Genomic DNA, 7,533 nt, shown 5'->3' on the forward strand with positions numbered 1-7,533 from the left:
CGAGCACGGCGGTGGCTATGGAGGTGGCGGCGGCACTGGCGGCGGTGCTGGCTTTGGTGCTGGTGGCGAGCACGGCGGTGGCTATGGAGGTGGCGGCGGCACTGGCGGTGGTGCTGGCGGCGGTGCTGGTGGTGAGCATGGCGGTGGCTATGGAGGTGGTGGCGGCACTGGCGGCGGTGCTGGCGGTGGCACTGGCGGCGGTGCTGGTGGCGAGCATGGCGGTGGTTATGGAGGTGGCGGCGGCACTGGCGGCGGTGCTGGCTATGGTGCTGGTGGCGAGCACGGCGGTGGCTATGGAGGTGGCGGCGGCATTGGCGGTGGTGCTGGCGGCGGTGCTGGTGGTGAGCATGGCGGTGGCTATGGAGGTGGAGGTGGCACTGGCGGCGGCGCTGGATATGGTGCTGGTGGCGAGCACGGCGGTGGCTATGGAGGTGGCGGCGGCACTGGCGGCGGTGCTGGCGGCGACACTGGCGGTGGTGCTGGCGGCGGTTCTGGTGGTGGGCGTGGCGGTGGCTATGGAGGTGGCGGCGGCACTGGCGGCGGTGCTGGTGGTGAGCATGGCGGTGGCTATGGAGGTGGAGGTGGCACTGGCAGCGGCGCTGGATATGGTGCTGGTGGCGAGCACGGCGGTGGCTATGGAGGTGGCGGCGGTTCTGGTGGCGGGCATGGCGGTGGCTGTGGAGGTGGCGGTGGCTGTGGAGGTGGCGGTGGCACTGGCGGCGGTGCTGGCTATGGTGAAGGTGGCGAGCATGGTGGTGGCTTTGGAGGTGGCGGTGGGAGTGGTAGCGGCGGTGGCTATGGTGCAGGAGGCGAGCATGGTGGCGGTTACGGTGGTGGTGGTGGAAGTGGTGGTGGTGCCGGGTATGGTGCTGGGGAAAAACATGGCGGGGGTTATGGAAGCGGCGGTGGTGGAGGTGCTGGAGGTGGAACCGGCTATGGTGCTGGTGGAGAGCATGGAGGTGGATATGGTGGTGGCGGAGGATCTGGTGGTGGTTCTGGTTTTGGTGGTGTCAGTGGATACGGAGGCGGCGCAGCTGGTGGCAGGGGTGCCGGAGGTGGGTATGGGGGTGGCCACGGAGGCTACGCTCCTTAAGAAGGCCTTCAAAATGACAGGACATCACCTCTGTCATCTATATATGATTACTAGGTACGAATAAGTTTTGGCTGCTGGGTGGGCTTAAAGCCTAATTTAGAACGTTCTGAACCTCTTTAGGTTTGAATGGCGTCTTACCGTTAGCTCCTGTTGCTACTCTTTATCAGTAGTAAGAATGCAATGATGGTTTGCTCCAATGAAAAGAAAGTTCCAGTGCACAATCTGCTACTGAAACGTGAAAAGTAATTTTCCCATGGAACAGGTTCTGGGAAATTCTTACACCAACTTTGAGATTTTATAGCGGCTAATCCTTAAACAATTAACCTTTACAAATTGTAGTAATTAAAATAAATATTTCATCTTCAGAGAAAAAAATGATCACCTTTATAGTGACAAAAAAAATGTTCCTTTCACCCTATGCTTTGAACCATGGAAAAACAATGCAGAAACGAAAAATAGGACCAAGAGCACTTTTTTTTAAGCGCAGGCGCACACATACACCACTTTTCATGTTTAAAGAACACAAGCTTTGAGACATGCTTTTGCAAAGTCTAAATAACCATAATACAATAGCTTTTGTATCTTGCACAATGACATTATATGGTCAAGGATGCTTTCTAAAAGCATAAAGTGTATGTTTTAACTTTTCTAGCTCATATATTGATTTACAAGCAAGGAATAAGCTTTTTGAGCGCTTGTACATTTATTTATGTTATTATTATATTAAAATTAGAAGAAATAAATATCATTGGAATAAGAACCATCATTTAGCGTTTTGACCACACTTGTATTAAGATTATATTAAAAATAATTTTGTCGTTCTATTTTCAAATAAATTCTACTTACATCTACATACTCAAACAATAACTTTGTTGTCCCGTTATTAATCAAGGTTTTAGATAGTATGTTATAACTGTTACAATGGTGGTTGTGATAATGGCCTTCATACCCTCTCATTGTAATAATGGAAAACATGAATGTGTTATTTGCATTATAATTGCCTGCAATAACATAAATATGGACCATTGTTTTTTTTTTTGCCTTTCTTTTTATAAAATATTATTTTTCAAAATTCAAACTTTTTGCAACAAGTTTTTCTTCAAAAGTGGTTGGATGGTTTAAATGTAATATTTTTTTATTCAACGTAAAGTGAACAAAGATGACACAAATTTTTTACCATAATAACCATCAAACTTGTGATTGGCCTAATATAAAAGTTAACGTTTCGATGGGTTTGTTAAACAACATATTTGAATCTTTGCACTTAGATTTTTTTGTAAAAACATTTGAAATTTTGACAAAAACATTTGAAATAAATAAATATTCAAACTATATGCCATTTATAATAGCAAGAAATCATATTAAATTCTATAAACAAGACTTATCCAATCCATGCCCCGAGTGCAGAGAAGGAACGATATGCTTTTCTTTGTGCCTGAAACCATTCAGTTTTGTATATTTGGTTCCTTGATCTTGTATAAGTATCCAAGATCTACTCAACGAATAACCGATGTGGAACTAAACAAACGTCCGCACGAGTCTTCACATACTCTCCTCGTGCAAACCCTAACGTTCTCGTAGTCAGCCTCAATGGATCCGTTCTACAGTATTCCCTAGTCTACATAAGTTATGAGCTGGGTATGCTCTGATATTATTTATAACAACCTAGGACCTCACGCAAAATGGCTAGCCGGAATGTATTTTTTAAATTCTTTGATTATGTATAAGTGCCTAAGAACTATCCAACGAATAATCGATGTGGGACTAAACATACGCCGCACGAGTCCTCATATACTACTCGCCCTGTTTGAAACATGGAAGTTCATTAATATTCATCTCCTCTCCTCAAGCTTCTTATTTGTGCTGTTCCAATACCCTCTTCCTCCAACACCACCATTTCTAGCCTCACGTCTTCCCATATTTTTACGATTTCTCTTGCACACGAACCACACGCCATCTCCTCCTCATCCATCCCTTCTCTTCTCTGTACTTGATCGCTATTCTCTCAGTATCACCCGGCTGGAGATGAACATAGTAAGAAGAAAACTAAAAGATAGAAAAAAAAAGAAGGAAGAAAGAAAATGCTCCAGAGCCCATCTCTGTCCCCTCTCTTCTACCCATGCATCTTCTTGCGCTTCCAGTAGCATACTCCTTCTCCCTCCCTTTCTTAACAGAGAAAAGGGCAATGACAAGGTCTAGTAACAAACGAGTCAAAATGATGCATCTCAGGCGACTGTTGGATGTATTGTCCGGGTGTGGGTGTGTGGTTGTGTGGGCTTCCTGCAGTTGATGTTGACCACTATCTTCTTGACCCATTTTTTCCTCTCATCTCAGCCTCCCTCAGTACCTATATTGCTACAATGGAACGATTCCTGAAGCGAGGCATCCAATGCTAATCACACAGAAGGAGAGTTCCTCAAAAGTAAACTAATATATAAAATTGTTTTTTTTATAGTTTCTATTCATATAAAAACTAGTCTTCCAAGCATAGTGTACAACGGAACCGAACATAGCTGACGGTGGCTGTGTGCGGACAAAGAGAGCGGGCCGGTTTTGCTCAGAAAAAAGAAAAGCATGGTGAAACTGGCATCACAATAATTGATCAAAAAGATGGATCTTCATCATTTTGGACTTGCTCAAAAAATTGTAGATCTCTAGGAGGTCATCATTTTGATTCATTTCACTTTAAGCATTCATAGAGTGCCACATGCCATGAACTTGCTTATAATGCAGCACAAATATCTCCAATTTCATGTCTACCTTTTGTTTTAATCAAGGAATTTATTTGCGCTTTGCACTTTGCTCTATATATACTTTGTATTCTTGATATTGTTGAGGCGTACAAATCTAGATTGTACAAGATGATTTACATTTCAGAGCTTTTTATGAACATATAATAAAAAAAAATTGATGACAAAATTAATGTTTAAATTAAATTTTATTTGGTCATCAGTATTGGTTATTATATGCTAAATATCAATTCAATGTATGAGCTTTTAATCATAGTACTTATTTACATCTTTTTTCGCTTTCCTCTATATTCAGTATTCATGACATGGTTGAGGTAACTGATGCCTTATAATCTGCAGCCTCCATATTATCAATATTACTAAAAACATGCACGCACACACACATACAAAAATAATTAAAAGATCAATCCAAAGATTAGTCTACACTCACTGCAAGAAGTAGGCATGGATTTTTTTTTTTCGTTTTAAAGGAAAAGGAAGCCTATGTAATGCAGCTGCATCACTCTCCCTTGTATTTCCCAAGTTAGTTGCTTTGCATCCGTATAACTTTACATGCCGTGGACGTGACGATAATGCCGCATTATTGTTTTTCTTCCATCCAACCTTCGTTGTTTTATATAAAAAAACCCTTCTTCCGACTGCCGTGCAAATTATTTCCCACATGGACATCCCTGTACTGATGCCTTTACAACCAGCTTCCATACTATCGTAGCTCTCTTAATAACAAGCGGTTCCTTGGCCTTTTCGTCAGAGTTCAATTTGTCTATTACCAATACTATTTTCAGGTCTCTGGTTGTCGATTGATACCTCTAGCTAGGCGTTTAGAACCTGCCACTTACCCTATCTTTCCATCACTGCTCTCGTCTCTTATATAAGGAGCAGTGCCCTCTTGTTTTTCGCACTGACCATTTGTTCCTCATGGAGATTCAGAAATCCATCTTCTTCTTGTTTGTGGCCTTCCTCTTGTCTCTGTCCACTCCAACTCCTCCCTTGGTGCACGGCCAACTTCTGCCCATCGTCGATGACCACGGAGCCAATGCTACCGCAATGAGGACCTATATCGTTCACGTACAAAAGCCCAAGGGCACCAAGTTCCTCAGGTTCAAGGACCGAGTAGCTTGGTACAAGTCCTTCTTGCCTAACACGACCGTCGACTCAGGGGAGCCACGGTTGATCTATGCATACCGCCATGTGATTAGTGGCTTCGCTGCGATGCTGACTCCCAAGGAAGTGGAGACCATGGAAACAATGGAAGGCTTCGTTCTAGCGCACCCTGAGATTGAGCACGTAGCTCAAACAACCTCAACTCCCGATTTCCTGGGTCTGAGCCGATGGGATGGCCTCTGGGTTGATGCCTTCTACGGCCAAGGGCAAATCATCGGTGTAATCGACAGCGGTGTCAAGCCCACTCATCCTTCCTTCAGGGAGCACGGGAATATGCCGCCACCACCATCAAAGTGGAACGGCAGCTGTTACTGGGGCCCCCCCATTTGTAACAAGAAGCTCATCGGCGCCATGGCTTTCAGGCATGGTTTGTACCCCAACCCAAGTGACAGCGATGGCCATGGTACTCACACGGCTAGCACTGCCGCGGGAAGCTTTGTTGATGATGCCGAGGTTCTTGGCCAAGCGAGGGGCACAGCATCTGGCACGGCACCTAGGGCTCACCTAGCAATCTACAAAGTGCTATTCAACAGGCCAGGACGACCATCCACAGGCAGCAGCAGTGATGTTTTGAAAGGCATAGACCAAGCTATCCGCGATCATGTCGACATCCTTTCGATGTCCCTTGGCTCAACCAATATAAGTCTCTCCGAGAGCAGCATTGCCAAAGCATCTTTTGCAGCGATCACAAGGGGAATCCTTCCCTGTGCCGCCGCGGGAAATGACGGGCCGTTCAAAAGCCTTATAGGCAACGATGCCCCATGGATTCTAACAGTCGGAGCAAGCACCACGGATAGAAGGATAAGGGCGATTGTGAAGCTTGGAAATGGGGTGGAATTCTATGGAGAATCTGGCTACCAGCCTAGCCCATCCAATTCCACACAGCTGCCGTTGGTGTTCCCAGGTGCTCTGGGAACAAGAGATACCATGTTCTGCCTGAACGGCTCCTTGGATACCTTCAACGTAAGTGGCAAGATCGTGCTCTGTTCGAGCGGACAGATTGATGAAGTTGATGATGTTGAGAAGGGCAAGATTGTCGAGGCGGCGGGAGGGGCCGGCATGATCCTCTTGAACTTTCTTCTTATGGGAAACACCACGTCTGCCGATCCGCATGTCCTCCCAGTTGCTCATGTTGGCGGCGTCGATGCACGAGAGATTGTAGAGTACGTCGGAACGACGCAGAACGCCACCGCGGCCATCACCTTCAACGGCACCCAATTCGGCGTCCATCCAGCACCTGCAGTAGCCTACTTCTCCTCCAGAGGTCCCAGTCTCAGGAACGGCGGCATCATCAAGCCAGATGTCATCGCACCCGGCGTCAATATATTAGCCGCTTGGCCATTTGAGGTCGGGCAAAATCGTACGAATACTTCCAGAACTTTCAAATTTGCGAGTGGCACTTCCATGGCCACACCTCATGTCTCTGGGGTCGTGGCGCTGCTCAGGAACAATCACCCGAATTGGTCGGTGGCTGCGATCAAGTCAGCAATCATGACAACAGCGTACACACAGGACCGCGATGGCAATCCCATCACAGATCAGTACAATGGCACTGCCAGCGTCTTTGTCATGGGCTCAGGACATGTCGATCCAGTGGCAGCTAATGATCCTGGTCTCATCTATGATATCCAGCCCCATGATTACATTCGTTATCTTTGTGGCAGTGGATTCGCAGATAGTGAAGTCACTGCTATAGTTCAAGGCTCCGTGAATTGTTCTCGAGTGCGTGCAATCAGTGCAGAACAATTGAACTATCCTTCAATTGGAGTATATCTTGGTTCGAATTCAACTACGAAGACTATCAAACGGACAGCCACAAACGTGGGAGATGCCAATACTGTCTACAGGGTCCGATTTGAAGAGCCAGAAGGAGTAAGAGTTGATGTTTCTCCTAATACTCTTCAATTTTCTCAGGTTGATGAAAAGAAAAGCTATAACGTCACTCTGAGCGTCATCGGAGGCACCACTCCAGTCGCAGGTCAAGTTTCGGAAGGGCATCTCGCCTGGGTATCTGGCAAGTACTATGTGAGAACTCCCATTGCTGTCACATTTACCTAGAACACCATAACCAGCAACCCCTCCGGTTTCTTCATGCATGCTTTTCTTCTTCGTGGTTTCTAAGTCTTATGATTCATAAGTTGTGCCATTCATGAGTTATGAATAGCATGTTACAGCGCTCTTCGTTTCGCAAAATAAATTTATAGTGGTGTCATGATTTACAATCGTGAAAACCTTGAGATGTCTTCTGAGATATGATTTATCTTAAACCTTGAGATGTCTTTTTGAATGTAATGCGGAGGAAGCGAGAGATTTATGTGTCCGTTTCGCGAGAGAGAGAGAGAGAGAGAGAGAGAGAGAAGAAAGATTTACGTGTCCCCTGGGTTATTTTTGGTTATATGGAAATGTTTTCGAGGAAATATCGTGTTGAAATCCATTTGGCCCTGCTGCTCCTTTTGGGGTCGTCCCAGCCAACTCTACGGCAAAAATTTGATCGAAGGGATATTATCTGATTAAAGGCTTGACTAG

The 7,533-nt window shown here is 45.8% G+C and overlaps 1 pseudogene across 1 annotated transcript; it reads left to right on the forward strand.

Annotated features, from left to right (window-relative positions):
* The first annotated feature begins 4,725 nt into the window (after window positions 1-4,725).
* LOC103711810 (subtilisin-like protease pseudogene) lies at window positions 4,726-7,238 on the forward strand (annotated as a pseudogene). The gene has a single exon (XR_015976576.2). The product of XR_015976576.2 is annotated as a subtilisin-like protease pseudogene (transcript).
* Window positions 7,239-7,533: the final 295 nt, after the last annotated feature.

The sequence above is a fragment of the Phoenix dactylifera genome, chromosome 3 (genome assembly GCF_051530095.1).
Source record: "Phoenix dactylifera cultivar Ajwa chromosome 3, Ajwa_hap1_PhDact_Kaust_v1.1, whole genome shotgun sequence".
Lineage (NCBI taxonomy): Eukaryota > Viridiplantae > Streptophyta > Magnoliopsida > Arecales > Arecaceae > Phoenix > Phoenix dactylifera.